Source organism: Semicossyphus pulcher, unplaced genomic scaffold (genome assembly GCF_022749685.1).
Source record: "Semicossyphus pulcher isolate SPU_LCO1_2020_fin unplaced genomic scaffold, fSemPul1.0.p SCAF_6, whole genome shotgun sequence".
Lineage (NCBI taxonomy): Eukaryota > Metazoa > Chordata > Actinopteri > Labriformes > Labridae > Semicossyphus > Semicossyphus pulcher.
The window spans coordinates 31,716,794-31,725,000 of record NW_027211737.1 but is presented as its reverse complement, the minus strand read 5'-3'; the positions used below and the strand labels follow the sequence as shown (position 1 = coordinate 31,725,000).

The 8,207-nt window shown below is 45.9% G+C and overlaps 1 protein-coding gene across 1 annotated transcript in view; it reads right to left on the bottom strand.

Moving 5' to 3' along the window:
• Positions 1–7,864, bottom strand: part of ddr2l (discoidin domain receptor family, member 2, like) — a 27,988-nt gene extending 20,124 nt beyond the window's left edge. The window contains exon 1 of the mRNA XM_069683304.1: positions 7,604–7,864. The gene's annotated coding sequence lies outside the window, so the exon portion shown is untranslated. The remainder of the gene's footprint in view (positions 1–7,603) is intronic.
• Between the last annotated feature and the right edge of the window lie 343 nt (positions 7,865–8,207).

Below are 8,207 nucleotides of genomic sequence, written 5' to 3'. Positions count from 1 at the left end.
CTGCAGGACTCAACGCTAACATTAGTGTACGACTGAGAGCATCAGAAGCTTCGTCTCCTGTCACGCCGGGCCTCGGGTTTCAGCTGCTTACGGCTCAGAGCGCAGAATCAATCCATCTATGAAAGATATCCCAGCATGCACTGGGTGAGAGATGATGTACATCCAGTCTGTTGCAGGGCTGACTCAAGCAGATGTCTGTCCACCAATGAGCTGCAGGTTTCTGCCTGTTAAATGGAAGTTTTAACATAACAAAGCTGCAGACCTGCTCTTCATGAGTGCAAGTACATTCACTCAGGCCGTGTACTTCAGTAAAATATTCTGTAATACGGGCTGCACGGTGGTGCAGTGGTTAGCGCCTCACATCTAGAAGGTTCCTGGTTCGAACCTCGGTTCAGACGTAGCGGGCCTTTCTGTGTGGAGTCTGCATGTTCTCCCCGTGCATACGTGGATTCCCTCCGGGTGATCCGGCTTCCTCCCACAGTCCACAGACATGCTCGTTAGGTTCACTGGTGACTCTAAATCCCTGAAGAGGATAGGCGGTATAGATACTGGATGGATGGACGGATTCTGTAATACTTTATTACTTTTATTATTATTATTATATTATTTTTACTACAAGAAACCCTTGGTGAGGTAAAAGTACCATATTTAACACATAGGAGGGCAAATTTTTGTTGCAGAAATGTCTTTTTTCTACCCCCACAATCATCCTAAAACCCGTCAGGTTCATCTTGTGATCCAAAGTAAGGAGTCCAACCAAGAGCCTGGTAAGAAAGAAATGAGCTCGAGAGAAGCTACCACGGTTTAAAGCTGCTCGATCGTGGTGACCGAGAAAATCAGATCGCAGATACGAGCAGATGAAATGAGCTTCGCCCAGCATTAGTGTGTGGAGATCTTTCAAAGTCTGATCAGGTGGTACACGCATCTGATCAGGATACTGCTGAGGGAGGATTCCTGGCCCGTCTCACTGTTGGAGACTTCAGAGTCGACCTAGAACACACTGCACGGATTAAATATCTCATCTGGCCTGGGAACGCCTCAGATCACAGAGGAGGAGCTGGGAAACGTTACTTGTGAGAGGGACGCCTGGACTAGCTTAGTCTGCCATCAGAAGATGGATCGATGCTAGAACAATGATGCATTTCAGACACCTCGGAGGGTGACATGTTTCGACAACATATCAGAAATAAAGCTGATTGTCCCTGCCGTCACTTTAGCCAGGACGTTATCTTGTTCTTCGTGACGTTTGGTTCCTTATCACCCCAGATTATTGAGAACGTTCTGGTAAACCTCCTGACTTCGTGCGTACGTCCTCCCCTCAGCAGCAGCCGTGTTCAGTGTTCTCCCTCTGAGTTTCACGAGCCTCTAACAGAACCACCGTGTGGTTTCTTAATGATTTAATGATCTGCAGCTTCACAGATGGAAACTCGAAACACTCTCTCATTTACACTCTGCTGCAGCTTCCACTCGAACCACAGCTTCAACCTGCACACACTTCTGCAGGAGACTTTTCTACTGCTTCCTGTAAGTGTTTGTGTTTAACAGTGAAGACACATCATGAGAGCAGAATGAGAGATCTCTTCCTGACAGCGGGGTCAAAGACTTTATGGTGACTTGAGGTTAAAAGTCTTTGGAAACGATTATCTAAACGTCTGAAGGAGGTTGTGTTTCCACGTGTTACTGAGCGTCTGCTGCTGACACGCAACAACTCTCAGAAAGTTCAGTCTCTGGCAGAAAGCTCTCAGACAGATCCATTTATTGGCTCCAGGTTAATCTGGAGAGGTTTAGAAGAGATCTGGATCTGATGCCGCTCAAACTGGGACATGAGAGCAGATATCAGGATGGGACGAATTATCTTTTATTGGAAAGCAAGAGGGCTCACTCACGCTCCATTTAAATCTGATTAAAGTATGTCACCTGACAGGCTAAGACAGGGGTCACCTGACAGGCTAAGACAGGGGTCACCTGACAGGCTAAGACAGGGGTCACCAACAGGCAGCTCAGCTGGATTTTAGCAGCTCACCAGGGGGTTCACAGACTCTGTACAAAAAATCACACGACAATAAATGCGCCTTGAACGCCTCTTCCTACTTCAATCCAATCAAAGACACAGATGTCCCGCCCCCTTCAATACAAAACAATAGGATTGTACAAAAGGCTGCCTGTCTGATGACCTCACAGCTCCGCCCCCTCAGGTGCAGGTCTGCTCACATCAACCAGGTCTCTTCAGCTGTGAAGTTATGTTCAGTTAGCTGTTAGCATAGTTAGCAGGAGTGTGTTGGGTGTTGAACCGTGTGCGTCCTTACGAACTAAGTAAATACTTTGAGTTGTTGCAAGAAGTTGTAAAGTGTGAGTAACATGTTAGCGGTTAGCATCAGCGATTGGCACGTTAGCAGTTAGCATTAGCAATTAGCGCGCTAGCTAACAAATGTATAATCATATGCAACTGCATTGCTAACTAACTAACTTTGTCAACAAGAACTGTGTTGGATCCAAACTGACCCTTTATACACACACGTCACACATCAACACAAACTAACAACAGTGAGCCAGAAACTCCCGAGTTGTGCAAGGTAAAACTGGTGTTCTGTCAATGACGTCTGGTGGCTCTGAGCGGAGCGTTGTAACAGCTGTTTCTACTTTCAAACAAGAATCTTCCTCTGTAACACAAAGGTCTATCTCTGTAGGATCCTTTGTGTAGTGTTGTCACACACTTTGAATAACAATCTGAGCCTGTCAGTGGAAACAACAAGAACTTAAGTGGACGCAGTTTGATCGATGCAGGATGATGTTGCTGCCATTGCAGGCCTTTTCCCAACAATCTACTTGAGCAATTCCAAAACGTTTGTGCTTATTAGTCATTCAGACAGAAAATATGTAAAAAGAAAACAGAACAACGAGCGTGTGAGATTGTGAAGAAATATAACCCTGACAGCAGCAGGAGGAGAGTCCTGGACCGGATCACACGCAGGCTGTTCTGCTCTCCGTCACAAGAAACAATCCCGATACTAACTAAGTCTGATACTTCAGATACACACTCACACCTGACTGACCTGTAGACAAAGAACAGAGAGAAAGCTGCTGATCTTCAGCTGCGAGTGAGAGGGTCAGCAGTGTGAAACAATCCGTCTTACATTACTGTGTTTGGTGGGCGAACAGAGCCGTCAGCTCTCACACTCTGAGCCAAACTCTGAGCTGCTGCTGTTGTGAAATCGCTCTGTGGCTGCAGGCTGCTCTCAGTGTCTGTTAAAGAGACGGTACATCAGCTTTGAACTGCTTCACATCACTAACATGAAGCTGTGCAACATCTACAGGAGGCTCACACATTCACTCATCATTGGCTTTAAATACCAGCAGGACTCAATTCAAGATTATTTTCCTCATTAATTATGTAATCTATAAATTTAAGTCTTTAAACGTCTCGTTTTGTCGGAGCATCAACCACGGAACATTTGACTTCAGGGATTCAAAAACAGCATCACTGTTTCACTGATCAATACATTTTCTGTCACTGACTGATTAATTGATAACTCGTTTTACAGTGACAGTGGTCCTTAAGTGACAGGATATAAACTCACGTTATTTTAGAGGAAGTTCTTCTTCACTTTCACCGTCTGATTCCAGAGATGTGGACTTGAGACTTGCCTTCCCTAAAATCCATCTGCCTACAGATTCTACCTTTTTTAAGAAGAAACAGAGATTATGTCATAATAAGTGAACAACCTTGTGGGGGCCGTTTGGATTGAAGAGACTTCACGCCAACAAGCGACCAGCGAAGCCGGGTGGACGCGAGTGTAGGCAGTGCAGTGGATCCACCCCGTGAGTCGAGCTAAGACCGGCCAGTTTAGACTGATGCAACTGTGCTGTAAGAGCTTTAGAGGCAAAGCTACTGAGCCTGCAGGTCAACACGTCTGTCTTCATGACAAAGGAGAAAAAAATACACCTGCTGATAAAAACGGTGTGGCCAAAAGCTCAGCAGAAAGCTGCAGCTTTCAGCTCGAGTTTGGGACGTCAAACTGCTTTAAAGATCCACCAGAGTGAATCAAAGTGTGTAAGAGAAGATTTGATTCAGCGACGTTGGTTTGTGATGTGAATCAGTTCATTACAGTTTTAATCCAGTTTGTCTGATCGCTTCTGTGGATCCCTCTGCAGGATGATAAACCTTCACTGAAGGACAGGACAAAGAAACCGGGCCAACAAGAAGCTAATAACTCTGCCATTCTCTCCGTCTGTATCGCAACAATCTTTGCTGTTAAATCCTCCGCAGAAATCTAACCTTCAACTCTTCTTCTTGTCAACTCATCATGGGTAAAACCTGACGCTGACATAACCTCCTGCTACTCTGCTGCTGCCGTAGGGAAGAGACTCTTTCTAGTGATAATTGTAGGATACACTGTTTGACTATTGATCATGAAACATGCTTGGTTGGGTTGGCGGGTAAAAATTTAAATCAATATGCCCAAACACGTCGTTCAGGTAACTACATGGACTTGCCTTGTCAGGGTGAGAGTGGAGACACCGGAGGCACGAGGAGGCAGATAGAGGAGGTTTGTGTTCACAGGTTCGAGTCTCAGTTCCTTCTTGTAAACTGAGCTGAGCCCGAAAATATCCCAAACATGATCCGAGACACCTCACAGGAGGTCAGGAGGTCAGCAGCGCACACACACACACGCACGGCTCATGATAACACTGACACTGAAAATCCGAGCCCTAATATGACTCTCACCACACTTTGCTGCATCAGTGCTCACGGCACAGTGAACACAGCTGTGACCTGACTGTCATCGTCCTGTCCTATCAGTGCTCGCGGCGCAGACAGTGAAGGGTTAAACTGACAACAAACACACTTAAAACCACTGTGGGCCGTGGATCAGAAGTGGAAACGTTTGCACAGACAGAACGGACAAAGATTTTTGACAGTTGTTTTTCAACAGCCGATTTTCAGCCTCAGTCCGATCACGCTATCATGGGCAGCTAATGCCGTCGTGACGCCCCCGATGTCACGTCTTGTTCAGAATCGTCCTGTTTGAAAGTCGACTGCAGACTGAAGAGTTTTTATTCCATCCAGCGGTAAATTTGTCGTATTTCAGATTCTGTCCCGCTCTGAGCCGCCGCCTGCAGAGAAACGGGCGTATTTCGTTACAGCGTCTCTCGCTGGGCCGTTCCTTTCAGAGGGAGGGGCGCAATGCATGCTGGGTGTTGTAGGAATGCAGAATGGGCGAAACCACGAGCTGTTTGTGCAACGTCCTCCACAGCTATGGCGCCAATCTCAAATATTATTGCTTCTATCGATCACAGAGAACACCAGCTGTGACTGACAGCAGCTTTTTCCTTTAAGTCGATATCAAAGACCGTTCAGGATTTTTAACCGGAGGTATTAAAGGTTGTTGAGTCGTATTTTTGTCCCTATTCACATTTAAGTTCTTCCTTTGAAATCAGAAATAGATGTTTATGCTATTTGTCGCGGTAATTGTCACCTATAAAGCCGTATGTTTGATTGTTGATGGTTATTACAGCGTAAAAGATCTACTGTTGACTCTTCCTACGCTCTGCTGTAAACACAAATCAATACCTGCGACCAGTCTCATATCGGCTTCCTATTTTTACACACAAACACGCAGAATCAGTGGGCTCCACGGTCGCTGTTTTATGGGACCTTTAAAGGCTGCACTCACTGTGACTGCAAAGACCTTCATCATGGTCACCATACAGTGACTCCTCGGTCTGTCCTTCCACGTTCAGCCTTTATCATGACTGTGCTGTTGTTGCTCATTTATTATCATCAGCCTGTCATCAGTCTGTAAGATCGGTTGTTGTTGTTGTTGTAACAGGAGCATGTGTTGTTGCTCTCTTTGCCTGTCTCTACCCTGCATCTACCCTCCCTCTCTCGGCCCTTCAGATGTCCAGCATGAGTCTGGTTCTGCTCGAGGTTTCCGCCTGTTAAAGGAAGTTTTTCTGCCACTGTGCCGAGTGTTGCTAAGTGCTGCTCATGTTGGTCTCTCTCTAAACAAAGCGTACGGTCTGGACCTGCTGTGTTTGTAAAGTGTCCCCAGATAACTTTGGTTATGATTTGGGGCTATACAAATAAAATTTGATTGACTGATTTAATTTGAAGGACCTCGTGCTGCCATGTTGGCTTCATGACTAAACCGTATGATTCAAACCCGGTTGATGGTGCGTTCCATTTACCTCGGAGGTCGGAGGTCGGAACTGGGAATGACGTCACACCCGAGTTGACCTCGTTCCAGTACAACAAGTCGGAAAACCAAGCTGGATGCCTCCAGTAAAACAGTTATGGTGCTCGCTCTCTTGGAATACAGACAACGACAGAGCAAACATGAGGTCCACAACACGTCCACAGGTACAAGCTGGACAGCCTGTGAGTACGGCTGAGTCAGTGAGACACAATAAGACAGAAGGGCTAATAAACAGTTCATACTACAGCTTTCATTTCCTGGTGATGCACGGAGAGATGAGGTCGGGGTTGGTGAGTTTCCTCCAGTTGAAATTTCCGACTTCCGAGTACAAATGGAACGCACCATAACGCTGCATGATGGATGAATTATTATATTATAAAAATGATATCTAGAATATTCTCACAGGACTGTTCTCTACAGCTGAATGCTATTTTATGGCATTTAATCAACTAATTCGGCTGCTGCTCGTCCAGTTCTGAACCTTTCTGATCGGTTGTATCCGTCTCTTTAAGGAGGCCGACATGAGTTTATCCTTTAAGAAGAAACGACAGAACTTAATTCTGGTGCCAGATTTCAGCAAAGTTACAGAATACATAAACAGAGGATAAAGGGGGGGGGACAAAATATGGATACGGCAACATATGTCGTCGTTCTGACTCGTGCAGGACAATTATCAATATGCTGCAGCAGATATTGATGTTTTAAAGTATACATGTGTGCCAGTCTTTCACAGACGCCCGTGTGACTTTGACTCACTGTGTCTCCACTTCCTGACTCCTCGCCGTGTCCTAATTTGTGTCTACAGTTGTTCTGCAGTTCTGTAACTTTACAGACTGAAAACACGTTCGTTGTTTCGTCTCAGTTTGAGTCAAACTCTGAGAAACGGAGCGAATGAACACATTAATCCTGCACTTTATCTTTTCAGGGCCGTTCTGTGCTCTGCAGTTAATCACGTATGGTGACATCATTTCATCTTTGTCTTGCCATATATCAGTTACCGTTGTATATTATCGTTATCGTAGGCCACGTATCGTAACGTGAGTTACCCTGTGATTAACTGGATTAATAGAGTCCAGGTGAATCCTTCAGTGACCTGTAAACTCGTTTACACTTTCCACATGGAAAGTTTCTCCAAGTCAGATGTTATATTTTTCCTTTTCTGCAGTTTTTCTTCACAAACTTTCTTTGTGACACTTTAAAGTGAATCAGAAACGTTTTGATTCCGCAGTTACTGGATCACTTCCACATAACAGTGTTTAGGCCTCAGAGCTCAGCAGCAGGACTGACCTGAGCTCCGCTGTCATGCTCTCAAACTTTCCAGCAGTGTGCTCTCTCCCTCCGCTCCTCCTGCTCCTCTTTCTCTCCGTTATAAGAACAAACAGAGATAAAACCTGTCAGCTGTTTACCTGTCCGCGGGCTCCTCCGGATCCACAACAGCAGCGGCAGCAGCAGCAGCGGGCTCCTCTCCGCTCTGATCCGTTTTCCTCGCACTTCAGTCCGGCAGGTCGGAGGTTTGTGGTCGGGGACAGACGGAGGAGCTCACAGGATCATGGTGGAGGAAAGAGACGGTGACTTTACCTCCCTGATGGTTCGCTGTCCGGACTTATTTATCGTCTTTTTGAGACTTCTTCTGCTAGTTTTCCTCCAGCAGGGAGTCAGAGGAGAAGCTCTGCACACTCCGGAGAGAGAGGGACAGAAAAAAAGTTTCTGTGTATTTACATCACATCCCGTTTCCGAAGAGGAGGAGGAGGAGGAGGAGGAGGAAGGCAACATGAGCCCCCCGAGTGTCTGACATGTGAGAGCTGGAAGGAAGTCCGCACTGGGTCCCTACGAAGGGAACTACGGAGGGCACGAGAGAGTTTGCGTTAGTTTCCTTTGATGTCATTTAGGTTTGATTTTACTTTACGGGTTTTAGATCCAAATTTTACACTGTAAAAATAAACCCTGAAAACACAGAAGACACGTCCAGTGAAGAGTTTAACTTTAACTTACACATTGAGTCTAAATGTT